Consider the following 15,780-nt stretch of genomic DNA (forward strand, 5'->3'; position numbering starts at 1 on the left):
AGCCATCATGCAGAAGTGTCCTTGAGTGAGACAATGAACCTCAGTCCGCTCTGGGGTGCAGATCAGCTAATAATAATCATCATCAGATGGAGCAGTAATAGCTATTGAGTAGTACATTATTTTTTCAGCTGAAATCGTGTTAGCAATCGGCTTGTCCTTGTCAAAACTGAATCCTCTCCTCTCCTCATACTCGTATTTCTCCTCCTCCCTCCTTCCCTCTCCATTACAGCACATCCACAGTGCTGTATCTATGGCTGCAGATGCCCTCACTATTTTTAGGGTTAGCTAAAGCCCACAGGATGTCAGCTCTCTTTCAGGACGGTCATGACATAAACTCAATGCTGTAGAGCACATTATCCTGAGTACTGATATGTGATATGGAGGCTGCTAAGTCAGTTCATTAAATAGTAAACGTTTTGATTGTGTGTCTATTGAATTTAGTCTCATCTGTTGGCTTGCTGCTACCTGTATTCAAAATTAATCAGACTTCATATTCAACACAAAATCCTAATCTCTGAAAATTTAAAATGAGCCAATGTTCATTTAATACATTTTGCATTTTTAACAGCCACCACAGAGTCATAGATCCCATGAATTATCACTTTAGCATCAATGCTTATAATAAAAAAAAAAAATGCTATTAATGCATTTTCCACCTCAAGTCTGCAGATCTGATTAATGCCACACAAAGTTACACCATTAAAGTCTATGTAAATGAGCCTGTGTTGTTGACATAGGCCAATTCAGAATTGACCTGCATCTGAGCATCCCAGTCTCCATCCGTGATCCCTGACTTGTAATACCGGGGTCTGGTCCAGAGCCCCAGAGGGCAGCATTCCTCCCAGCAGCCCAGGAATGTAAACTTTACTTTGGAGTCAAACGTCGGTCCAGCAGGAGGAATGCATGAGTGTTTGCTGTTAAAATGTCCTCCCTGAGGTGTACTCTCTCTCTGAAAAGGAATATTTTGAAAAAGAAAAGAGTCATAAATAAAGATGTGTGGTAGAGCTGGCACCGCTGGAATGACAACTGGCACTAGAACAGAAAAACATGCTAGTGGGTAAGGGGGTTTTTAGATTTAGAGGCTTCAGTGTATTCTGGTAAATATTGATGTTTTTCTGAAGAGGAAGTAGCTCTCAGGTATGTGACAGGATGTTCCACGCTGAGAGGAAACGGCTGCCCTCACCTGCCGTTTCAAAGTTAAAATTCCTAGCTCGCACAACCGAAGAAGCCCTCAGTACACCTGTGCTGTTTCCTCTGTAAACAAATAAATAACTAACATCAAGTAAGCTCAGATTCTGCGTTTTGAACTCTCATACAGCGGGGAACCTTAATATGCTGGTGGCTGCTGGTGTCAGCTAGCGGTAAATGTCTAAACAACTTCAATCACCAGAAACCATGTGATGTGAGGTGAGGAAACAGCATGCAGCATCCTCATATTTACCAAAGTGGACACCAAAGGGACAAGAAAGTCAAAACATCTATTTATTGTAACCTCAGTCAACCCCTTTTTTAGTGCCCGTACCCTGTATCCCATATTGCATTTGCAAAAAGGACAAATTCATAGTGTCTTTATTAGTGGGAATAGGACCTTTTGCAGCCTAATTCCTTCCTTCCTGCCTCATGAAATATCTAGTAGTGCTTCAGCTCTGATAAAGCTTTAAAGCTGCAATAATTAATATTTTTAAATAAGCAAATGGAGCAATTGACTACGGGTAATGTTATAGGGGTCTCTCGTAGTAACAAACCTTCAGAGAATTATCACCCAACTACAGTTCCCCTCAATCCTACAGAGCTTTTTTAGCTTCTTTCAGCTCATTGTTTTGACTTTTTCGTCTTGCTACTGTACTGTTTTGGTTCACTCTCACTGCTTTCATCAATTGTGTTTCCAGCTGCAACAGGCAGCTGTTTTCTGCATCAACTAAAAATACGCTCTGACAATCCCAGTGTAGCCTACGCTTCTTGCCTGGTACCCACAAGACAGATAAAGTTAACACATAGTGGAGCATGTAGCAGCCAAAAAGCCAGATATTGCTCTCAGGAGAGGGCACAGAGCTAAAAGGAGAGTGAATATTGGACTTACGTTCTCCAAGTGGCCAGAAAAAAGACTTAAAATGAATGCTAATGTTGGTCCATCTCTGCTGGATGTGTAACTAGGCAACTGGCTAACACAACGTCAAATTTATAAGGCAATAATTAGGCCGGTCAAAGTTAATGTGATAACAACGCTTTAACGCAAATTCGCTTTAACAACACTAATTTCTTTAATGCATTAACGCAGCTTGTGATTTTTAGGAAGGAATCCGTTGGTACCAACCGTGTTTATACTAACTTGTCGTGAAGGAGGATAAATAACGCTCCAAACTTGTGCTAAATTTCGGCGATGAAAAGCTGTCATGGCCATTTTAAAAAGGGTTCCCTTGACCTCTGATCTCAAGATATGTGAATGAAAATGGGTTGTATGGGTACCCACGCGTCTCCTCTTTACAGACATGCCCACTTTATGATAAGCAAGTCATGGTCAAGTCAGCACACTGACACACTGATAGCTGTTGTTGCCTGTTGGGCTTCAGTTTGCCATATTACAATTTAAGCTTATTTGTTTATGCTAAATGCAGTACCTGTGAGGGTTTCTGTCAATATTTGTCATTGTTTTGTGTTGTTAATTGATTTCCAATAATAAATATGTACATACATTTGCATAAAACAAGCATATTAGCTCACTTCCATGTTGATAACAGTAGTAAATACTTGACAAATCTCCCTTTCAAACATGTGTAATCAATTTGTGATTGATTGTGATTATCTATGGACAATCATGTGATTAATCGCGATTAAACATTGTAATCGATTGACAGCCCTAGTAATATGTCAGCATTGTGTTTACAGCTGAGTGCATTGCCCCCAAGTGGCCAGAAATAACTTTTTGAGTTAGGTTTAACTCATCTTCAAACATCTGGAAGATTACAATTAAAGTCTTACTGCTTTTGACTAAGGGTATAGACTTAAATAGGTCATAAGGCCCTGGCTTATTACCTGTTTGCAGTTTGAGATAAGATAAGATATACTTTATTGTCCCACAGGGAAATTTGTCTTGGGCTCCATTAGTTTGAGATATAATTTTCCAGGTTGAGTCAGTCGTGGCTGTTGTCATATATCTGAACAGCTTCTAGCTCTAGCCACTTGTTCCTCTCTCCCAGCCTGCATTTTCTCAAGCTATTACTGTAAATGTGTCCCACATCTCTGCATCACAGGGATACCATTATGTTTTCAAATCTGGGTGGGTCCCAGAGTGAAAAACTTCTCCCAGTTTGCGTTTTAAAAAAAAAGAAAGTCCTACCCTCGCTCCAATCTTAGTTCTCCTATACTCTGTTTAAAGTCTCCAACTTGTTTCTATAACGACTTGTGCCTTGTGGTTTAAATGCTGACCTTAAAGCTTGAGGTTTGTATCTGAGGCGGGAGCTGTTGGATGTTGGAGGGTGATTTGTGTTAACGCTTTCCAGAGCCCCTAGTTTCTCATCCTGCAGACATCTCTGATTACAGCACAAATTGATTTATTCATTTGTAAAAAAGGGAGAAAGTACGAGAGGCCTTCATCAAACCTCCACCTCAAATATTTTTTTGTTACATCCTGTGTGAACAAGTTAAATACCATCCTGGTTTGCTCACCTCAAATCATCTCTTATATGTGTATGGGAGTGTTAGTATAGGCAAACGTAACCAAGAGGAAAAATGCAGGAAGACAAACTATGGTGACCTTGTGTAACGCAACAGACGTCATAACCTCCAGCCGCCTCGCCGTTGGTGGGAATGAAGAATGAAGGATGGAGGTAGGGATGGAGGAAGGCAGGGAGGTAATTGAGGAATGGATGTGTGTTTCCTAGGTGGCCATGTTGTTGCTCTGGAAGGATGTGGGCACCGGTCAGACCACACACACATACACTCAAACAGAAACACACATACGGACGCTAGTAAGAAGGCCTCGCCAAGCTTCTGCTCTTATTATTGTTATGTAGTGGTAAGGATTTAACTCTGGGGCTTCACCATGGAGGGACCCAGAGTCTGGTTTAGTCCACTGGTAGGTATTAGATTCTGGGTTTCTATAATGGTGGGTAATAAATTGTGGGTGTTTGTCATGGTGGGACTGGAGGAATTTGGCTCTCGGTTAGAAGTTCCTGTGGAACTACAGTTACACTTGGAGGATCTGGATGAAGCAGGAAAAACATGCCAGCAGAGGAAGCTAGACGGCTTCCAAGCTGCATAATTTTAGGTAATTAGGTAACCAGATCCACATCATGTTTGTTGTTCTTCCATGGTGATGGCTGTGTGCAGTCTAACGTATTTGGCTATTTAGACTAATAGAAAATGATCAAATATAATAGAATAAGCAGAGAGTAGGGTGACTTGTTGTACAGAACACGTGCTTTGATAGTCCGTGTACATGAAAAAAACCCAAATCATTGCAAAATAGGGCTGTCAATCGATTAAAATATTTAATTGCAATTAATCTCACATTTTTTTTATCTGTTCAAAAATGTAGCTTAAAGAGAGATTTGTCAAATATTTAACTCTAATCGACATGGGAGTGGGCAAATATGCTTGCTTTATGCAAATGTATGTATATATTTGTTATTGGAAATCAATTAACAACACAAAACAATGACAGATATTGTCCAGAAACCCTCACAGGTACTGCATTTAGCATAACAAATATGCTCAAATCATAACATGGCAAACTGCAGCCCAACATGCAACAACAGCTGTCAGTGTGTCAGTGTGCTGACTTGACTATGACTTGCCCCAAACTGCATGTGATTATCATAAAGTGGGCATGTCTGTAAAGGGGAGACTTGTGGGTACCCATAGAACCCATTTTCAATCACATGTCTTAAGGTCAAGTGACCACTTTGAAAATGGCCATGCCATTAGCGCAAGTTTGGAGCGTTATTTAACCTCCTTCACGACAAGCTAGTATGACATGGTTGGACACGGTTGGTTACCAACGGATTTCGTAGTTTTTTCTAGTTTTCATATGATCTTCTCTCTAGCTTTTAAAACTGAGCCCGCAACAACCTCTGAAAGATCAATTGCGTTAATGTGTTAAAGAAATTAGTGACGTTTCCATTCATTTTAAGCAAACTTTTGAAATGTCACAAAAAGAGAAAATGCGAATTAGGTGCGTTTCCATCAACTGGTTTGGAGAGAATAAACTCGGCTAGTCGGCTACAGCGTAGTTTGGCGCTATAGGCTACGCATGGCTGCAATCCGCCAGTAAACAGAGCAGATAAAGTAGAGGTTGTGAATTGGAAACAAAACAAGTCGGCTTGGCCATCTAACCATACGAGAGAAAAATCGAAAGAGGTCTTCAGGTATTTGTTTCGATTGGGCAAGTTTTAATTGTTCTTTCACATCAGCTAGTATTGGCCATGTTTCATGTTGTCCGGAGATGAAGACAAGCATTTGCACGTTATGGGAATATCCGAGAAGAGGGCGGCAGCGGAAACAGCTGATCGGTCATGTGACTTTTGTTAGCTATGTCAGAATTTATTTGTCAAAGGCGTTTTCATAGCTCATCTAGTGCATCAACTCTTTTTCAATAAAGGTAAAAACCACCTCCTGCAAGCGTTAAAAAGATTTTGCAATTTAGGAAGTTTTATTGAATTTTGCAGTTTCCATCTTTTAATGCGATACTTCAAAATGCACATAAAAATATGTGAACGGAAATACAGCTACTGATAATAAGAAGCAGAATGAGAAAATAGCTTCTCGGGGCCTTTAAATCTTTCTTTGGAGGTTCTGGAGTATTTACATTATATTTGAGTGTCAGCATAATCAGGCGTGGATCTTACCTAAGTACATTAGTAAATATAAGAGGTACCTTTTGGTTATCAAGTATCAATATCACTCTGGTGACAGTAATATAATAAAGACTGTTAACAGTGTTAGCATTGCAGATATTGCAAAATGATTAATTCCTCAAAAGTGTGACAGATTTTAAAGATATGTTTTCTTTGTTTGCACAAAGGAAGATTAAAAATTGAGATTTAAAAGACTCTTTGAGATGGATTATTTTTCGATTATCCATCTCAATGCGGTCAATTTACCGGACAACACCACACAAGCAGGAATGCAAACCCATTATTTACAGATCCTGGCCCTGAGCCCTGAGTGAATTATACCTGTTAATCAGCTGCATTGAAAGGCGTTTGACGTCAGAGGTGGACAAAGCTAACAGAACAAGAGGTGTGAAGAGTGTGTGCGTGAGCGTGTTTGAGTAGGCAGGTGGGGCTGTCCAGGTCAAAGGTTAAGAGGGGTTGATGGGTGGGGCGGTGGTGGTGGTCAGGGGTGAAAGCTGCTGGGCAAACACAGCTTGCTGTAACAAACACACTAGATATATGAATAGCCACAAGTCTGTGAGAGAGACAGGGGAAGGATAAGTGTGTGAGAGACGGAGAGGAAGATAGACAGCTCACGAGAGGGAAAGAGTGAAGGAGGGAGGCCCTCGGTTTACTCACAGTGTTGTGATATGTTCGTCATGTTTTCACACCGGGGGGATTCTCAGACTGCTTGTTTCCATTTTGCTGTCTGGGATTTATCCTCGACTGTCAAGATGTAGCTGACTTTAGTATATCTGAAAAATAAGATCAAGGTGAGATAAAATGAGATGAAGTATACAGATTAGATGGGACTGAGATAAAATGAGACCAAGTGAACTTCACAAATGAGATGGAAAAAAGAGAGATTCGATAATATGTGATGAGGAACTATACGAAAGACAATAATGGTGAGACAGAGATAATACAAAAATGAGATCACATTATATTAAATGACATGAAATAAGATAAGATGACCCACAAGATGACATCAACTTTACTAAGGAGGTAAAACGTGATGATATGATATGAGATTGGAGAAAACAAGAAAAATGTGAGATTAGATGAGAGGAAATTAAATTACTTTTCCTGATTAGGTGAAACTGATATTAAATGAGACAAGTTGATCTTTACTAATTCGTTTTTAAAAAATATTTTTTTTACCGAGGATGCAAGATGAGATGATACGACATGATAAGAAGAGGTGAAGTTGATTAATAATATTATTGATGAGATGAGATGTGAGATTACATTTATTGATGAGATCAGATGAATTTGGTTAATGAGAAAAAAGAGACCATACAAAATGATTATTATATTACTTTACATTTAATGAGATGAGATGAAACATACTATAAGATTCGATGAGACTGAGAAGAGATGAGATTACCATCTTTAGTGAGAGAAAAAAAGTGATGAGACAACTTTACTAATGAGATGAATAAAGAGATAACATTAACTTTTCTGAGGGGAAATGTGATATAATATGAGATGAGACAAGATGAGAGGAGGTGAGGCTACATGAGATGACATGAGACAAGATCATCTTTACTAATGACGTGAGAAAATTTACAATTGCCAGAAATGGCAAGATGTTAAAGATTAGATGAGTAATTAAATTAACTTTATTGATGAGATGAACTTCAGGGTGGTGACTTTATGAGATGTAATGAGCTAAGATGAACTATACTTATGAGATGAAACTGAGATGAAATGAGACAAGGTGACGTTTACTGATACGACGAAAAGAGTGAGTTAACATAAACTTTACTGAGGAGGCCAGATGAGATTAAACGAAATAGGATTAATTGATGCTTATTTTGTGAAACTTTGATGGTTTTCCTTTAGATCTTCTCAGTGGGCTACAGCAGCATCTTTTCAACCAAAGATACACAACAAGCTAAACCGGCTCGAGTAAGACTTCAGCTAACTAATGTGTCTGTTCAGTGACCGGTTCAATCCGACCCTCAAAGCACAAATCTGCCGCCGCATCAAACGTTTTCTTTTTAGATCTCAGTATAGACTTTTGCTTTTTGCCTTAATTTATCCTGGGAATATTTGCCAAGCACACATGCTCTCTTTCATCAACACCCTGCTTCACACGTACAAAGTTACACACATTCATACTTGGCGGCTGCCCAGTGCAACCACAGCCTTCTAGTGTTGGTCCACTGGGCAGCTCCACCAGAGCAATTTGGACGTTAAGAAAAAGCTCAAGGACATTTTTTATGGTGTTAGCTGAAGGAGAGGAGAGCAGGCTGCTTTCACTTCCCTGCTCTACATTTTTCTTGGCAAATCAGGGATCCAACATCTCAATCTTCAAATCAGCCCACTTGTCTAAACTTAAGGCCTGCACATATTGGATCTAGACCTTTTGTGTAATGAAAGACATTTAGAAGAAAAACAATCTGGCATTTGGTGAAAGGACTTTGGAAAGGAAATCAACAAACACTTTCAGACATCAGTCTCTCTCAACCCATTTTATTTATTCTATGATACATATTATGGTCCCTATCAAGTTTTTCAACACAGTGGAATTAAAACATAATGGGTTTTTATGTGACATTCTTCATTATCAATTTATTAATTTAGTCATAATAGTTTATTTTAGTGTTATTCCAGGTTTGGTTTCCCTTGGAAATTGGATTCTGTGAAGAAACAAGACTAGAAAAGTTGATAAAGCCATGCTAGGCTCTGTGAGCAGTGAGCTAAATGCTAATATCAGCATGCTAACATGCTCACGATGACTAACATGGCTAACAAGCAGATGTTTAGAAGGTATAATGTTTACTATGTTCAATTTCTCAGTTTAGCATGTTAGCAAGCTAACATTTGTTAATTAGATAAAACACAAAGAACAGAAGAGGCTCATGGGATTGTCATTTTGCAGGTATTTGATCATAAACCAAAGTACTACACAAATCTCGATTCTCAACCTCATGATGCCGTTGGGTGACGAGTTAAAGGATCACCTAAGTTATTAAAATTCATCCTGAGGGGGACATGAATTATTCATTATGGCAATCCATTGAGACGTTTCACTCGAAACCACAAATGTGTTGCTCATGGTGGCACTAGAGGAATAGTGAAGGGGTTGCCAAAATCAGTCGGATTCATTGTCAGGGAAACATGAAAGTCTGCACAAAATGTAATGTCAATCACTACAATAGTTGTTGAGATATTTCAGTTTGGACCAAAGTGGTGGACCAGTTGGCAGACCAACATTGCCATAGAGCCATGCTGCTAACATGGCTATAACAGATAAACCATCTAACAGCGCACCTGATTCAACTGTTATCAGGCCATTAAATAGCCGTTATCAGATGTGGGTCAAACGTGAATTAAACGTTACGTTTTGAATACAAACAAAAAGGCTTCTTTAGGTTTAGGCAAAAAAAGAAACTACAACTTTTTAAGGTTTAGGCAAAAAAAACTACAACTTCTTTAGGTTAAGGCAATAAAACTACAACTTCTTTAGGTTTAGACGAAAAAACACAAACACTTAAAGTTTAGAGAAAAACATCGTGTTTTGGGTTAAAACAACTACGAACACAAAGACAACTACACATTGTTGGTTTCATAAGGGATGCAAACTCCAGTCTCCTGGCTGAGAACCCTGTGCTTTCTGTGATCTACCTTTTGAATAGATGATAAAAACCTATTAGTGGGTGTAGTAGGCCCCTACTGACCCACATCTATAGGGCGACTGATAATGCCTATTTAATAGCCTGACTACAGTCCAATTGACTGAACAGCTCATCTACTGTATGTGTGTTTTGTCCATTATGCTCAAAACATTGGCACTAAACTGACACATGTATTTCAATAGAACTGACATTATATAATTACAAAATCAAGTGCCAGACAGCATGGATGGTCATCCACAATGATTCATCTGTAGCTCACTGTTCCAGGCAAACGGCTCAGTGCTCACATCTTCATAAGAGCCCTCCCTTCATGCGGCAACATGTTGCTCTGCTCAGACCAGTCTGAACTGCCCCTCGCTAGGACACGGCCGCTTCAGCATCAAACGATATTTTTAATCAAGTGGTCAAAAGCTATTGCACAAACATTCTAAAGTAGCTTAGGTCAACAGTGTCCCAGAGCCTGTTCTGTTAGCTGGAATGCTCCTGTACGCTGCGAACAGGCCTCTCTTTGTGTTGCAGTCCAGCAGCCTCACGCCACACCGCACCACTCTGGAATCCTGTTTGTTTTCTTTCAAATTTCTCAACCTAGTTCGCTCCGATGTGGAAGCGCAGTGTACTGTGTGTGTGTGTGTGTGTGTGTTTGTGTGTTTGCTTATGTGTTTTAAGGCGTGCGCAAAGTGTGCATCTGTGTTTGTACCCATGCAGCAACAGTATGGCTCATTGAGCATGTGCTCATTTTAAGCCGGTGCCAAAGTTCACATGCTTTAAAGTGGAACATACTGGAGGAGTTTAAAAATTATAAACTTTGAGCCTGTGTGTATCCAGCCAGCTCCGGTGTAGGTTGTTAATGTGAAGAGTTACAGATAGATGCCTATTGGACCAAACTATGCTTTCTGTAGCCAACAGGCCTGGTGTTTAATTCACATTCAATTCAATCAATGCAGGATTTTCTTGAACAGAGTTTGCTTTTGGTATTTTAATGTGTTTTTCTTCCTGAGGACTAATACATGTTGAATTTCCTCTACATTCAGGGTCAAGACAAAACCTTGAACCTGAATGTGTTGTTTTGCATTTCTGGACTCCCCACATTCAATTCTTGTCAATCCACTTATCTAACCAGTAATCTGCAATTATCCACAATACTGCAACGCTGACTGGACAAACACCTTCCCTCTCACACTGTTAGTCCTCCTCCCCCTTTCTCCTAATTTCTACTGTTGGCTGACCAAACCAGAGGAATTCATTATCCCGGAAACTTTTTGCAGAACAGAGTGAGCCAAGCAGGGCAAGGCTATTCTTCTTTCCTGTTCTTCCTGACAATCAAACCATGGCATACAATCAACCTATTATTACTGCTACAGATGACCACTGTTCTTCTGCCATATAAACTGCAACCCTGGCTAGCTGTAAGTCCTGCTTTTACCCTGAACAGCCTGGTTGTATCTGTAAAGAGGTTACCTGCATCGGATTCTTTCTGTGAGGAAAATGTCTGGCACATCACAACATTCTCTAATAGTAAAGACACCATCTGAACTTTGACCGGGCATCTTTGCAAAAGCTGAGAGTGCTTAAAATGTCTTTGCATTTAAGTATAAAGAAGGATACTTCTCTATATCGATTTAATTTGAGTCGCAAATTTTTTATAGTGACTTATTTGGCAAAGGGACTGAATGGTGTGAAAATCTGAGTGGTCAATTCAATTTCAATGAGACAAACGTTATATCTGGAAATAAGAAACCTAGTCTTCCATGCATCCTTCAGCTATCTTTTCACACATATGCTTTACAGGGTTGTGGGGAGCAGGAGTCTATCCCAGTTTCCACCCTGGACAGGTTACCAGTCTGTGTAACAAGGCTGACACATAATACCAATAAAAAAAGTCATAAAAAAGTATGCCATAGAAAATGTCATACTATAGAATGTCATTAAAAAAGTCATAAAAAAAGTCATAGTATAGTATGCCATAAAAAATGTTGTGAAACATGTCATATAAAATGTCTTTGTATAGTATGTCATAAATAAATGTCATAACAAATTTCATAGTATAGTATCCAACCATTCACACTCTGAGGACTGTGGGAGGAAACGTGCAGACTTAGCGATACCTCCACACAGGAAAGCCCACAAAATATTACATGACAACATAAAAGCTTTATAAGAATGGGACATGAAACAACAATTTGTCCTGGAGGTGTGAAAATGCAGAGATTGTGCACTTCTGCAATCTGTTACTATTTGGAATTGTTTGGCAGTGGCATATCATCAGCAGACATAATATTGACTTCAGTTGTTATGCAGATGACACGCAACTGTATATCACAATAAAGCCTGTTACCACTGTTGTGTACTGTATTATGTCTTTCCTTGCTGTTGTTACGAAATGAATATCCACAAATTTCCTGCGGTTGAATGACTCATTATTAGCAGTTTCTCCATTAGGTGCCTTTTCTAATAATGTCAAACAAGAAGCCTGTAAACTAAGTGAAATCTTTTACTCCACGCTGTCTGTTGGTGTGCAGATGACTCAAGTGGTGCAGTCTCATTTCATTCAACTGAGATATTTAACCCAGATTATTAGGTCAGGTTAGTTCCTCTCATTTGCAGACCTAAAGAAGCTTTATCTCCTCTAGATTATTATTATTATTATTAACTGCAGGATAATGACATTTTTTTTGCATATTGAGAAAATGAAGATCAAAAGAACTGTATTTAAATGTCTAGTCCATAGAATGTTCAAAAAAGTATCTTTGAGCCACACATTAAATAAATAAAATAAAAAATGTGATGGATGAATTCATGCATACTGAGCACTCTTGCTGTTCATGATGTTGTTATATCATGATGTTTTTCTGAACATCCATCCATCTTTCGCCTGTCCTTAAAACATTTCTCACTGTGATGTGCTTTTTTTCAAACCCTTTACTGCTCCATTTCCAGTAACCTGAGGAAATGCCTTTTCTGGGCTGTCCCACTAAAATGCCACATATAGGCGGCCCCTTCTAATACTGCAGGATAGGCTGCTCTGAAAAGCCCCTCCAAAATACTCTGCAGGGCGGTGTGTCCTGAATGTCCTGCACCTGCATAAACACACCGAGCCAGGAGAACCGCCTGCCGCCCTGCCAGGCACGCTAAACCACATGTCCAAAAGGCAGGAGAAAAACATACCTGGGAACAGTTACCGTGAGAAGCAGAGGTAAAGTAGAATACAGTTAACCACAAAAGGTTGTAGTCAAAAGGCATGGTAAGAAAGGTGCAACCTTCAGTTTATACATGCTTAGTGAAAGCCAGAGTGCAAAGTAAGGTTTAGGTTTTGCAAGTACACACAAAACATACCTGATAACAAAATACAGAAGCCTGCATATGTGTGATATAAAAACAAAAAACTAGTAAAAGATCCTTGGCTATCAGACACCGGGAGAGAAAAAAGAGAAACCAGATGGATGGAGTAGATGAAGAAAAAGGAAAAAAATGACAAAACCGAAATCAAATTAGGTGATAAATACAATTTGGAAACCTCAAGGATAATTAAGTAAAATGAGCGTTTAAAGGGTAAAAGGAAAAAAGTGTTAGCACCAGAGAGAGAGCAAATCGGGCCCCCGAGACAAGCTGCATATTGACACACTGTGACAGAACACCTACCTGTCAGACGTGCCCCGTAAAGGCTCCCCTCAGTGGGACAAGGCTTCATATTCACACAGCATCACACGACACCTTGTAGTTGCGTAACTGTCGCACCCTTCAATCATTGTACTGTAAGTGAGACCTCACAAGGGGCCCCGGTCATACATGCCATACTGCTTTATAGCACAGGAGGCTCCGGTTTTGCTAGAGGGCCTCCATATTTGATCCTGGAGGAGTCTGTAAAAATGAGAAATCTCAGAAATAGGAACAGAAGTTGAAGCAAGACTTTCATGCTATAATTCAATCAATGGAAATACTCTAAAACATTATACATTCTGGTTATAAAAAAAAAGAATCCTAGTTTGCTGCCACGGATTTGACAGATACCAGCGTGATAGTTCCTTCCTGCGTCATCGCCTCCTCCCCCCCCTCTGCTGCTGATGGATTTATACACTGAGCGGGACTGGATGCAGCTGGAAAAATAGCAGTGAACTTACAGTTGATGATGCACATTTGGGGTAACACATGTGGTGATGATGATGATGATACGTTCCTCTGGATTAAGGTTTGTAAATCTGACAAGCTAATAATCCTTAAAGCAGACATTACAGTATCTAGCTGTGTGTTTTGGCTCTTGATTAAGACTGTTGCTATTGCGTCAAGCAGAGATGTACTGAAGAATAAACAGAGTTTTAGTTGTACTTGCACATTTTATTTGAAAGCTGAGAGCCTACATGAAGTAAATTTATAGCAATTTAAAGGAATAGTTTGACATTTTAGGAAATACACTTACTTGCTGAGAGTAAAGCCTCGGTTATGCTTTCCACATGGACTCCTCTGGTTGCAAAAATAAGTCATATTGTATAGAAGTCTATGAAAATGAGCCTACTTCTCACTTGATTTATTACCTCAGTAAACATTGTAAACACGAGTTTATGGTCTCACTCGCTAGTTTCAAGTCTTCTTCAATACAGCATGATGTTCATTCAGTAAATTATGGTCCCATTTATAGTAAAATAGAGATAAAGCAGGGTATGCTTTAGAGCAAGGCTACTTTGTAACTGACAGGTTGCTACCACGGCGTTGTTCGGTCTGAGAGTTGTCCGTGTTTTCATCTTACAACTTTAACCCTTTCACAGTGTGTTTTCAGTTCATAAAAGTTAACTATAACCTTGTTGGTTGCCTTAAAATGTCTTATTCAACGTTCAGTTGTACTTAGTTCCACCCTCTCATGCACTTCTGGTTGCAAGAAACCAAGATGGTGAAGGTCAAAATGCCTAAATCGAGGCCTCAAAACGGCAGTCCACAAACCAATGGGTGACTTCAGGGTGACTATGTCCACTTCTTTTATACAGTCCATGGTTTTAAGGAAATGCGTAGAAATGTTTTTGTTGAGCTTCCTTAGATTGGCTGTTGTCCACATTGTAGCAAGTCCCAAATGGACAGCATGGTTTACTCACCACTAATTTACCACTAAACTATTTTAAAACCTTTGCGTTCATGCTGTGATTCACTCCTGCTGAGAGAGAGTGGAATACATATTTCATGCTGTCTGTGCTGAGGTAGGAGAAACATGTGAAACCTGGGTCGTCTGCTGCCGGTTTGACAGCTAGCTGAGCAATGACTCCTTCCTGCGTCATAACTTCCTCCTCACTTTGCTGAGGAATCCACCTTTCACTGTTCCAGCCTGGGGAATATTACATGTTGTTGAGAAGACGATGATGGGAGCATAATATTTTCCGCTGTCAGTTTGGAAGCGGGCAGGTATGCTGCAAGGTAAAGAACAATCGCATAGCATAGGACACAGCTGGATTGCATTGCTCCGTCTCTCCTGGTTATCATTAGTTTCTTAAAAAGTAGCAGCCATTCTACTTGAGAAAACATGATACAGTGAGAGCTACTTTTAGCAAAGGAGAGAGAAACAACTGGCCAGCTGTGACCTTCTAGCCAACATACGCATAGACGAGCACAGAGGGGTCAGATTGCCACCAGACAGACGGGCAAACAGACAGACAGACATGGGGCGAGGGTGTAGGCTGCAGACTGACCTTGCAACTAGTAGACAGATGGGGAGAGGCCTTTCGTTCCAGACACACAGACAGACAGGGAGGGGTCCAGTTCGCCACTGTGCAGAAACTTCATATCTGGAAACAATTAGAGCAGATGGGAGTCCTGGCCAGGCTGTTTCTATAAGGCACAGCACAATTCTATCAAGACTTTATTAGGAACAGTTTGCTCTACTAATGACCAAAACCACCAGTCACAAAAGCACAGTTCATTATTCCATCAACATCTTATGAAGCAGGAGCTAACAATATTGTTTTTTCAATCCTTCATTCAGTTAAGAACACATTTGTGTTTGCACTGACAGCCTAGCAAAAGGGAAAGCCTCCAGAAGAGTAATATTTTCACAGCCGTTTATAAAGGAACAGTCGTCCTCGCGCTAATCGTTCACCTTTTGTTCATTTTGATTAGTCATCTGAGAACGGCGTTCCCTTTTGCAGCGTTCAGCACTAACAGCTCCATCAGAGGACAGATCTACTGTTGACTTTGAATGTTCTTTCAGTCAAGACACCACGCAGATGCTGGTTTTGCCAAAAGGTCTGATTTTCATTGGTAAAGCCAGAACTCAAGCAGCGATG

At 39.9% G+C, this 15,780-nt stretch overlaps 1 long non-coding RNA gene across 1 annotated transcript; it reads right to left on the minus strand.

Annotated features, from left to right (window-relative positions):
• Positions 1 to 686: 686 nt before the first annotated feature.
• LOC141756467 (uncharacterized) lies at positions 687 to 13,387 on the minus strand. Its single transcript, XR_012591481.1, has 3 exons — positions 13,157 to 13,387; positions 6,513 to 6,628; positions 687 to 949 (listed from the first exon to the last, which is right to left on the minus strand). It is a non-coding gene; the product is annotated as an uncharacterized LOC141756467 (long non-coding RNA).
• Between the last annotated feature and the right edge of the window lie 2,393 nt (positions 13,388 to 15,780).

Source organism: Sebastes fasciatus, chromosome 18 (assembly GCF_043250625.1).
Source record: "Sebastes fasciatus isolate fSebFas1 chromosome 18, fSebFas1.pri, whole genome shotgun sequence".
Lineage (NCBI taxonomy): Eukaryota > Metazoa > Chordata > Actinopteri > Perciformes > Sebastidae > Sebastes > Sebastes fasciatus.